Genomic DNA, 13,270 nt, shown 5'->3' on the forward strand with positions numbered 1-13,270 from the left:
GTCTTAACTCTAAGTGCCCTCTATCCGGGATAAAGCGTGAAGTTACCTTCATATAAACATTAGATTTGCCTGATCTGAGCGAGCAACTCATCATTGCATACGTCTGACAGCCCAAAAGCATTGTCGGGGAATTCGGTAAAGGGCAATCTTTAGTCGATTGGGTGCGACCTTATCTCCATTTATGGTTCGATCTTAAAAAAGATTTATGATAACGCACGGACGGACGACGCTCACAAACACTTTAAAATAAATGACAAGAAGTAACTTCCAATTGTGATGGAAATCCTTTCTGCAGTAAAATTAAACGATAACCCTGTCGTTTAGAAAGGTTTAAATGGCTTAACAGTTTTATAGGAACTGCTTACCTTTTATTTTATAGAATTTTATGTCCCGTCTTAGATTATACTGTATGTAGATATTAAATTGTTAATATAAAAGGATATTATTGTTTTCAAATTTAAATTTGATTTGTTTTTCATTTTCTTTATTTAAAAAAAATATAGTTTAGATATGCAAGTTAAATGTTTGTATAAAGGAAATTAAACAATTATTCTCTAAACAAAAAGCCCACACATACAAATGCAACATAATTATATTAAAGTATAAAAAAACATTTAAAAAATCATTTATGTTTTTAAACTTATACTTTACATAAGGTTTTCATACGACGATTACCTATTTGCAATTTTAATTCACATTTAGTTTTAAATGTTCAACGATTTCTAGTTTTAACCTGCGGGTGGTCTACCGAGTACTGTGCCTATGATATTGTATGCAAAACACTGTTGAGGCACTAGACTCACATTAGTAATTATTAGCTTTGTACCTATCTTGTTTACTAAGAATATTAATACTAGTGTTTTTTTCTTGCTTCTATAATTGTTTTTTTATTTTAGCATATTATTATATTTTTGAAGCCAGTTGATCACAAGCGTGCGTCTGTAAGTGCAACAGGTTGTGAGTTCCATTCTCATTGAATGAAACAAGCTATTTATTGTTTTGACTCTCCTCCTCCTCTCCTCCTGTTCTCCGCGGAAGGTAGGAGGCGGAGGCAGAGGGTAGGCGGAAGGAAGGCGAACAGGAGTGCCTCAATGGTAATGGAGTGTCTTAACGCTAGGTTACCAAGTTACCATACCCTATGTAGACAAAATACTTTGTCATAATTTTGTTTAGTAAATAAATTATTTTAGAAAAGCTTGTACGCAACTTAAAGTTAATCTCGTCGTTGCTAATTACGATTAGCATTAAATTGCAATAAGAGTATTAGATATCACTGATAGTGGCGATGATGTTTACATTTTAGAGTTATTCATATTTAAATGTATATTCTTGTGTATTTAAATTGAGGTGTGGCCTCAAGTCCCATCGATTTACAAATGGACTGCAAAATACGATTGTGGGTTCGCTTTCCATTAGGGGTAATAAATATTTCAATTTCCTCGCTTTAATATGTGATCAAAGAGAAAGAAAAAGAAAACCTATACCATTTATTAAATAAAGAAATAAGCAAATTTAAAATATCAATTTGTATCCATTTTAAGCACTATTATACTCTAACTGACACTTCGAGAAACATAAAAAAAAAATAATAAACACGCTTTTCCATATCCAGTGCTATAAGGGCTAGTACGTGCTCGGAGCTAGAAATTATGTAAGCCTAAACTCGAATTGTTTTCTAGTAACCTCTGAAGAGTTTCACTTGTCAAATACCAGCTCATATTGTTAATTACCAAAAGTGGGTGAAATTCGTTTTTTAAATCGACTTAATAGCAAAGTTTTAATGAATAAAAGTAATAAAAGTTTACCTTTAGAAATTATTTAAAATTATTACTTCTGAACAATCAAAACCACTCAGGCTGTCTCGAAAGTAAGCCCCATTGAAATATTTTATACCATTGAAGAGGTTATCAGAATAATAATAACATTACAATATTTTGTACATTAAGTGAGAACAGCGTCATGCGTCCTGAGATAGGGATGTGGTATTAAAAATCTAACAGAATTGAACTCACAATTATCGCCTGAAGCTTATATGGCCGATATTTTAACTGTTACAAATAAAATTTAACATTCACTTATCTAATATAATATAAAATGAATATTTACTTGAGTATCGTTTCCTGTTTGTAAGCAACGTTTATTGCTTTGTTATAAAAATTGTATTTATGTGAAATGATATTTAAAAATATATATGTGATAGAATTTTATTAAAATAAAGAAATTAAATTAATTAGTTGGTTATGCCTTATTATTTTGTTTTCTATTAATATATTATCATTAAAAAATAAAACAATTTAATATTCTCCAAAAAAAAATTACACATGAACAATAAAAGGAAGCAATTAACTGAAGAAATTATTAACAACAAAAAATATTTATTGATCATTTACTTATATATACTAAATTATTAATAATTAAATACGTTATTTTATTCATAAAGCCCCCTCTACCATATTCTAAAACTACAAACGTCATCGTAGGCGTTGCTAAGTCTCCAAAACTAAGGTGCATGTTATTTTTACTTGTTGCCCGCAGTGCGACAACAATTTGTTTTATTAACAACACTTAACAGCTCTTATTATACGTACGTGTTATTTTTTCGAAATACTGTTGTTATAACGAAATTTGAGTTTTATCGAATCGACACATTTAATGTTTATTTTAATGCAAACATTCCGTAAATATACTTTACTAAAGGTAAAAGGTAAAGCAATTAAGACACTTTATTATACGCAAATGGACTTCGAAACATATTGGACCACACGTGTGTTTTGAAAAATATTGAAATGTGTAGGGTAAAACTGGGATAGATGTCCCAACGGGATATACGTTTCACTTTTTAAAAATCTTATTTACAAAAAATAAATTGAGAATATTATTTTATATATACATTTTACATGTGCCCCCTACGGAGTCAATATTTTTTTAACAACAATTCAGCTCATATTAATATTGGTCGTTTTCATTCATTAATGAAGAATATTCGATTAACAGACAAATTATAGTAATTAAGAGATTTTCAAAATTATATTTAGGTATATTTTTGAAACTAGAAGTTTTTAAAATGCTGACGTGGGGCACCTATCCCGGTTCTACCCTATGTTTAATACCGCGACTTCGTTTATGAGCCGATTAATTACTATTAACTGTATGTTTAATTAAAAATACCTTTTAAAACATGTTGTATATTTTTATAACTAACTTTAAATTTTACTTTATGATGTACATATATTTTGGGTAATTAACAAGCCTTCTTTGGACATTTTTAATTAGGGTATTTAAGGTTTTACTTTGAATTTGAAATTGTAAAGTATAATATTTTATTGGGTCCTGTCGCCATCTTGAGGCAATATGGTAGAACATATCTGATTGTGAATTCATTTCCCAATTCAGGAGAATTTTATGTAAAATATTGACGCCAGCTTAACAGACATTCCGTGATGCATGACTGAACCCAAGGCCGCGCTTTTCCTCGACACGAACGTGAAGAAATGAAAATATTAAATATTTAATTTCTGCGAGTGGGAATCGTATCTACAACCTGTCGCTTTCACACTCACTTCTGCGCCACAACGGGCCTCTAAATTAATGATATTACATATAAATGCAGTTGTACCAAAACAAAGATGGCTAATCCTCAAAAAAATTAAAATACTCTGCTACTTCTTACAAAAAATGATCATCAATCAACGTTATAAATGTTCACGTTTAATTCCTCTACCAATAAAATTGCCTAATAAATATCTGGGCTCATTGTGTTTGTTATTTTACCAAAGCGACATGTTTCGATTTTTCAAATGACGACAAATCGTGATTTCTAGCTCTAATCTCTTTCTTCTTTTGATGTGGAGGTATTTGAGACTAAAAATGAAAAAAATATAGCAAAGGGAACCTAATGTTAAGACCCTCTGTTCCCCACTTTGCACTGAATTCTGGAGGTATTGGGTGTTCAGTGGCGAAACTCAACGCCGCGCTTTGCTTCTACATCAGAGCTTATAAAAAATATATCATCATGAAATCTAGTAGTTATACGTTATATGGCGTAGGTGACATTATATGGTGTCGAGTTGGTCTGATGAAGGAGAAAAATCTCAGTTTTGGAACCGATTGTATTTCTTGTACTTTTGAGTGTACAGTAAATGCGTGTTGTTTTGTTTTCTTAAAGTTTATAACAATATTTCAAAACAAAACAATGTAACATTTGATACAGAATAAGGAATCTACATGGATGGTAATTTATTTAATGACGGTAATAGTGACGTAAAATATCCTCAATATAAAATTTAATTACTATCTTATATGAGGAAATGTAAAATGTAAATAAATGAATATTTACATGATTCATATTTTTAATTGTTAAATGGAAAATTGAAGTAATTTTTTCCTTAAAGTCAAACTATTCAAAAAAAAATAAATCTATATTTATATTATCTATAATTGATACCTTATTTCCTTTTCAAATGTCATATTAGAAAATATCCCCAGAAACCTTTGTTAAAATTAAGGATGTACCATATAAGTATTTACATAATCATTTTGAACTCATGGCGTCGTTGAACCGTTGATGTTTTTTTTATTTTTCCATAAAAAATACCAAACATATAATAATAAAAATATTGTGTAAATATTGCCTAACAATCGCGCACATCTTTGAAATAGGCCTGAAATTTAGAGATATACTAACTCTTACCGTTCTATACTAACCAAACCTCTCGTTTTTGTTTGACCACAATATATACCATATGAAGTATAAATAATTGCTTAAAATTTGAACCTTAAAAGAAAACAAGGTAAATACAGTTTGTTCAATTACATCATTACTAAAATTATCTATTCAACTACCAGAGACTGAGCTCGTTCCAACATAAATCAGTGATCAACCGGGTAAAAGATCCTATCTCATGATATCTCCTCGTATCTTGAATAAACAAATTTATTTCAAAATAATTTACATATCCTAACAATGAACAAGAACCAATAACCAATAATGTAAAAAGGCTGACACTAATGTATATTAATATGTTTGGAACTAATTCCAATGCATATCTATAAAATGTGAGAATTGATTTCTTTAGCTTTTATGATGCATCCTACATCCTTGTGATAAGGTTGCCTTTACGACTGTATGAAGAGATTTGTGTACTTTTGATGGTTGCTGGCTGGTCGGATTTAAAATCTGGGTGTCAAGTCATCGCTTCTTAATCTATATTGTAATATATTTTATTGTTTCACTTACAGGTTAATTTTGGGTCATTCGCCTTTAAAAACATGCAGTTACATGCTAACATTTAAAATATCAAAGAATTAAGGAAGTATGAAATTTTTGGATATTCAATTTTATTAATTACGTTCAAAATAACTTAGGTAACTAAAATAGTTATAGTTATTGATAAACAACAAAAAGATCTACGTGAAAGAACAACACAAGATTTCCAAATTAAATTCCACAGGCATGATTTAAAACAATTCACAGCGGTAAAGCTCTGAGCTAATCAGAACGTTAAAGATTGTGTTGGTAGACAAGGAAGGAATAAAATGGAGGAGAAAAAAGAAACAATCATAAATATAATACGGCAAGTCATACTTTCCGACGTCCGTCGGTGCTCAACAGATCTCGTAGATAGCCCCGGCTGGGTGTTTGCCAGTTCAATTATCATTACAGACGAGATTTAGCCGAGTCACCGTGCTATGGGTGACCCGCATTAAATCGGTTAATTCAAACTATTTATCAACTCAATTCGTTATGCATAAGATCTGATTTTGAAATTGTTTGGTGATGTTATGGCGTGCGGTCCATTGTTGTGCGCTAGTTTGATGGGTGTGTATTATGCTAACCGATCCTCGATTCAATTGATCGATACTGGTGAATTAAATAAAGCACTATTGTTTTCAGTTTCATATTGGAATGGAATTGTCCTGTTCACACAATCGATTCTACTTTTTTAATATATTGGGATATTTATAATATCGACAATAGCCCTTTTGTGGCTTTTCTGCTACAATTCGTGCGTTAAAACAAAAAAAAAATTACAAAATAACTTCATTTTATTGAATTAGTAAAAATGATAATGTTTTATGTTGTTTTACAATAGATAATGATATATTTAATATTTTCATTTCTCAAGTAACAAGACAAAGCGCGACGTTGAGCCTTGCTATTTAACATGTTTGTTGACATTGTTTCGAAAATTCACCTGAAAGTGAGGTATGGGATTTTTGTCAAAAATAGCCTTTATCAACGATTGAGATATTTAAAAACAATAATACGAATTCACAGCTTCACGCTATATCCCGCACTCAGGCTAAGCAGAGGGAACCTAAGAAGTATTAAGACAATTCCTTCTCCATTAACACCTATCTACAAATCTAAAGCAGAAAAGCAGAAAAAGCCTAAAATCAACGAATTAAATAAAGAGAAATTTATTATAAGCTAAATCTCGACAGTCAACGCTAACAGTGAATGTCCAAAACTAAAGAACGGGCAGCAAGCACAATGACACAATTGTCCACATCCAATGAATAGATTTACAATGCACGCTTGACACAAATGAGCAACTAATTGGAACATTACGACATCACATACTATAGCCGTGCCAGATCGTGTGGGAGACTATTTTAACAAAGCTAATGATTTAAATATTTAGTTATAAAAATTCTACTGGATACTATCTAATGGCCCAGACGTAGCTGTGTAGGCAGATGGAACCTGGGAACCTAGTGTGTGAACACTCCGTTCCAATTAAGACACAAGACACTTCCGTTATCGCTTTCCAGTGAATTCTAGAAGCATTGCAAAAATATACGGACCTAAAATCTAATTTAATTGATTAATGATTTGTGATTCTAACTGAATAGATATTTTTTTAAAGTTTTATCCAAATATGCATAGTTGTTATTGCGTTAACAATATGAGACAATTTTTTACATTTTAAGTATTGTATTAAAATAATATTTGTTGATAATTAAAACGAAATGTATAAGTAAAAATATACAATACTTCATCATTCTATATAATAATTATCCTCAATAATTATTTAAATTATGCATGGTAAGTACCTGTATAATTTGAGTTATGATGTCAGGGAAATCACATGTTGCAATTAAATATTCGACTAGTAAGGTAATGCTACTTCACTTGCTTTAAATTTAACACAATTTTAATTAAAAGACACTTACCTTTTCATTTGTTTTGTTGTATATTTATTTTATTCCTTATATTATTCAGAGAGATAATTAAAAAACTTGTGTCAAGACACTACGGTTTCTGCTTTTCGTCCGAATTCCTGACTTGGGCTGTTGAGTGTCTTTTAAAACAGGAGAAATTAAAAATAAAGAAGTTTAGAGCCCACAACCACCGCGTTCACAGTCATACGATATCCCACTGCACCACCATCAATAAATGGCACTTTAATGGTAGTAGCAATTTCTTTTAACTAGGTTAACATATTATTATGAAAAATAAAAATGTTTCTAAAATATTTTGAAAACTATTAATTAGCTCGTAAAAATAAATAAAACACTTACTTTTTAGTTTTAACTTGAGTTTTACATTTTTAGTTTTGTACTTATAATTTTAATTACCAACAAAGATTGTTAAAATATATCAATTGCCTAACGACCTATTAATATACGTATAGTGACTATACCTAGTTCTTAGTTGTCCATTTTTTTTTGTTTGAACCAATTCCAAATACCAAAAACAAGGGATATTAAATACTTAAAAATAAAATAGCCATAAAAAAATATACATATGAACCTCCTACTTTTTGAAGTCGGTTAAAAAAGGATAGACTACTAAGAAAATGTTTACAGACATACTGTAATCTTAAGTTACAATATGCATACATCACACCGCTTTTATCTCCTAGCGATAATTAAAACGTGCACGATTTATAATGCATATAAATTTTCCTCTCAATTTTATCCTCAAGTAATTATTTCTCCATTAATAGTTAATAGACTACTATCTATTATTAGGTATTTTTGAATAAAATTATTAAAATAATATATATTTTTATTCATTTTTTTAAATTTTATTTGATATCTATACTTATATTTAACCTTATACATTATACAGTCTTAGGGCACATGTACCTAATACTAGAACATTTTTATATCAAAACTAATAAACGCTGAGGCCAGCCAATGGCGCACGCAGGTGCAAAAGCGTGCGCGAGCAAAATAAGGTTCGATTCTCACTCGAGGAAATTATATATTTAATATTTTAATTTCCTCGTTCTGGTAATAAGGTAAAGCGTGGCGTTAAGCTCCGCCACTCAACATGCAATGCCCCTTGAATTAAGCGGAAAGAGGGGAACGAAAGTGTTTTTATAGGGACAGAATGTCTTAATATAATGTTTGGAGGTTCCCTCTGCTTACCCTTATTAGAATACAGCGTGAAGCTTAAAAAAGAACTTGGCTTTTTAGCCCCCAAAAATATATTACAACGTTGATTGAAAACAAGAGCCATTTGATAACTTCGAAGGCTACTTTGTGACATTTTGAAGTGTGTCAGTCAGTCCCCGTGTACCATCTTGTCGTGACGCCCAAAGTGGTGACTTCGTGATCCAAATTAATTAAAACAGAGACACAACTGAAGCAATCACGATCACTCTCAATGCTTAGGATAGTATGGATGAGGCTTTTAATTAATTATCATTTATGAGATTCATTAAGCCATAATAGTCTATTTTATACATTATTTATTTGGTTTATTCTATTTACTAGTAGATTATTGTATTTATGTAAAAAATACCTTGAAACCGCTACATTAAATTTCATAACCTAAAAAATATAAAATTTATTGCACATTTACAAGAACATTTATCACAACCTAAATATAAATTGCTATAAACACCTGTTAGTGTCACCATTAAAAAATTAAGTGCGCATCCATGTATTAGAGCACTTTTTTTTAGTTTGTATCTCATAAAAATGTTTATATCGGGCCACCGCTGTGCTGTATGAGGCACCACACGCCAACCGTCACATTTCAAAATTCAATATGCTAATTAACATAAGTCTTTTTTGATTTGCGCTACGAGCTCTCAGAAACGAATGCAAATTCACGACGGGCCTTTAATTACGTTCCAAACACGACCAGCCACGGCGTTAAGATGCAGTTTTGAGAATTGTTGATATTTACTCTGCGCATACGCATCGATTTAAGTATGTACCAAGTAAGAGGATTTAGTGCTCATTTAAATCATTTTTGTCACCTACTATAATTTATGAATATATTTACAAAATAAAATGATTAACTCTGAATAAACTATTAATAACGAATACAATGATTCCTTTAACCCTTCCACGAACTTCCATAATGGCCCTTCCATCATTGACATTTCAAATGAATAAAACTCGAAGTTGTCACCGATCAACAATAGAAAACGACATTAATTTCTATCCATCATGCTGGTCTAAAAGGGAAGTTCATTAAAGGATGCATTCCTCAAGTATTATTCTGTGTAAACTGGTAATAAAAATAATAACAAGGGCCACCCTGGCAAGTGCTATCAGCTCCATCTGTTGTCGCTGCGGACAAACTCGCCTAATGAACGATGATAAATCATATTCGAGAGGCTGTGTGCGGACTCTGTTATAAAGACTATAATGATATACTCGTACTCCATTGCTGTTTTTCATATACATGGTGTTCTAATATATTTAAGTTGTCAAGCAATGGTATTCGTTGTATATTTTTGTGTGGACGCAGGTGAGATGTTTACAGGTGACTCGCCCCGTGTCCCTGCCCGCGCACCATTGTGCTTACTAATGATTTTATGCAAATGCAGCCTCTTTAGATCGAAGTCTTAACGCGATCTCGAACCGTCAGGTACCAAGCTCATTATTAACAATTTGAAATATGACTTGGGAATTTTTAACAATGTACTGAGAAATAAATTAGTTTTTTATTGAGTGTCAAATGGGGGTCTGAATTTATTTGAAGGATATAGGTTTCTTTGTTTTTTTCTATAAATGTCGTATTGATTAAAATATGTAATTAGAAGATTGATAGTTTATCACCGGAGAAAACTACACTACTATAGTATATTATTGTTGGATATTGTATTTTATATATCTAAATCTACAATGAAAATATTTATAGATTTTGATTTGAATATGGTCAGTAAATTATTGAGCAAATGAAATAAAATCGACAACCCGACAGTACAGTGCAAACGGTACTAGGGAAAATTAAATATTTTCTTGTTTTGAAAAGCTGAGAATGTAGTGTCTTGACACTAATGTGTTTCCATTAATACAAAACATAGGAACATTTATGCTTAAAGCATTTAAAAAATATCTTAATTTTATATACGAGTACAAAAAAATTATCAATCACCTCGATTGTATCACAGCGAAAACATTTGACAAACGACAATCATTGCCTCAGTAAGCAGTTGAGAATACCGTTAAATAAGTATTTTCACACCTCAGTACTAAATCATATTATTAAAAATTTCATACGAGATATTGTATATACAGAAATTAAGGTTAAGTAGTGATTAGCAGCTTCCTTTGTTCTACAGTTTAGCGGAAGGACGGCATACGATGAATTAATGTAGGTACACGCGCGTCCACATCTCAAGTGGCACTTTGACTTGAGAAACCTTTGATTTTTTTTTATTTTTTATTTTTTTGACTCGAGAAAGAATGGTAAATAATGTTCGTAGTACTGCGAACTACTCAGTTGAGTGCAAAAATGCAGGTTTTTTAAACAAACTAAGAAATAAAGTGAGGAGAAGCCAGTCATGCTTGCATAAACCAAGAGCAATGTCTCACATTTATGACGTAAAATTATGTCAACTATATATGTATGTATGTTAGTTGTATACCTTTTGAAGTGTTTTCTTTAGTGCCATTAGCAGGATAAGAAGAACCTAGTTTTGATACACTTCGCTCCCTTCTTTTCGCTTAATTTTCAAGACATTGCGCATTGAGCGATGGAATTCAATGCCCAGCTTGTCTGGTCACCAGTGCCAACTTCAATTCAACACACTGGCCATCATCTTGCCAGCGATGCCCAGAGAATGAAACCCACGACCGTTACGTTTAGAAACACGCGGTGTGCTGCTGTGCCATTAAGGCTTTTATAGATTTTTGTTTTTGATTATTTTCTTTGAAGTGTAAAAATCGAAATAAAATAGTAATTTTTATAAAGTAGCATATTTTCCAAATTACTTAGCGTCCTTAGATAAGTAATAACTTCGGTCCGTGAGAAAGTTCAGAGGTCAAAATTAATGAGATGGGAAATTTGAGAGAAAAGTGACTCATACATTTAGTCATGCTAAGTTCATTGTATTTTATAAGCACTTTTTAATTTGATTCATATAACGTTTCCTATTCACTATAAGTAGAAAAAAAACAAAATGGATCTACAATTAAATATCTGGCTATATTCTTAATATTATCTCCTCTAGTCTTTTTAGCTTCGTAGTTGGCAGAATGGGGAACGTAGTGTTAAGACACTGCCTTCTCTTTAAGACGGTTCCGTTCTCCACTCTTCGCCAAATTCTCTGAATTGTTGAGGAGTGACGGTAGTTGAAGATATATTTTGCAATTTAAATAACATGATCCAAGTAAATGCAGTGTTATCTGATTATCAGTAAATAATGGAAACTATTGATTGTGTTCATTAGTAAGCAATTATAAATGCATATATATGCAAATAAATACGGGCAAATGTAATACAACTAGAAGTTTCTTAGAACGAGATATCGTTTCTTATGATCACGACATATTAATTGGCGTCACTACCAATACCACAAATGGTGTTGCAAGCTCTAGTACAGTTCTGTTGTAAATAAATTATAATTTAGTATTAATTATAGTAAAAATCTTACTTATATTGCCTATGTGGAGAAATGGGACCGTATCCGCCTACGACAGTGAAGTTAATTTTCCCTATAATTTTAGTTTATTCGGCATATGGGACAAGTTATATAAGACATAAGCCAATGTAGCGTGCTTCAACAAAAGTCAGTACTTTAGACAAACCAGTTTTGGTTTTGCTCATATATATTTTTAAATGAAATATTTGCTTTTAGCAAGTACTTTACAAGGGCCCTAAAGTTGGGTCAAAAATTCTAGGCAATGCTCTTAACTTCTTACTGCCATCGGGCCGACACCCGCACCCTTGTAATAATAAACCATTCATTCCTTTAAAAACATTAATTGCATAATTATATCATATATGTACCTACATCCTACATAATATATTATAAAGGAAGGTAGGTACCTATTCAATTCTAAGATATTCTCCATCCGAGGCAGCAGTAATTCTCCTTAATTCCTATAGTCGTGTCGACGATATTGTATTTCGTTCCTTTGTAGGTACATGCTTATATTAATTAGTTCTGTTTTGGTTAGCGCCGTGACGTGCATTCCCGCCACCTTTGATTTATGACAGCGTGATTTCTCAAAGGTTAACTTCGCAATGTGCATTTGCATACACTTCTATAGAATTTTATGTTCTAAGGACCGTTTTCTCGTATTGTTGTGGGATTGGAATGAAATTGTATGAGTGTGTTAAAATAAATGTTTTTTTAAGTCATTAATTTTAATAGTGATTAAATTTTAATGGTCTATTATGAGTACAACTAATAACTTAGGTACTCACTTTAAATCTTAGGATAAGGTTCATGATTGGCTCACTAAAAAATATCAATTAGTACCTACAAAGTCATAATATATTTGAAATCGGATGTGTTTTTTTCTTAAATACAATAATTACATACATATATCTTACATAGTCAACTCTACAGATAAATAAAAATTCTAAAATCTGTGCTTCTATTGCATAACTTGTTGTTTCTATTCAAGCAAATACTTAAATAAATCACACACAACAAAAATACGAACATAAAACATTTAAATTACTTTTAATTATATCGCTATCACTAATAATATTAAAACAGGATACATTTTTTCATCACTCTCGAGGCAGCTTCTTATATAAATACGATAATGAAAAAAGGTATACTCGGTACACGTTAAAGGCATGTCAATAGTCTGTATTAGTCAGGCCAAACAAAGATCCACAATCCCAAATCTTTTAATTGGCATTAAGTATGACGACAGAGAGTGACTTGCCCAATCTGTCTCGTAATGAGGAATGTATAGAGCTCTTACAACTATGAGGTTTTTTAAAATATAGTAAGAAATTTATGGCGTAATTTTAATGACAATTTTTGTGTAACATTTTTTTAAATAGCTTATAAAATAATTTCTGAAAACATTTAAAAAATGGTTAGAACTTTAGATGGTT

The sequence above is a fragment of the Heliconius melpomene genome, chromosome 7 (assembly GCF_056956725.1).
Source record: "Heliconius melpomene rosina isolate 202511_hmr_F chromosome 7, ASM5695672v1, whole genome shotgun sequence".
Taxonomy (NCBI): domain Eukaryota; kingdom Metazoa; phylum Arthropoda; class Insecta; order Lepidoptera; family Nymphalidae; genus Heliconius; species Heliconius melpomene.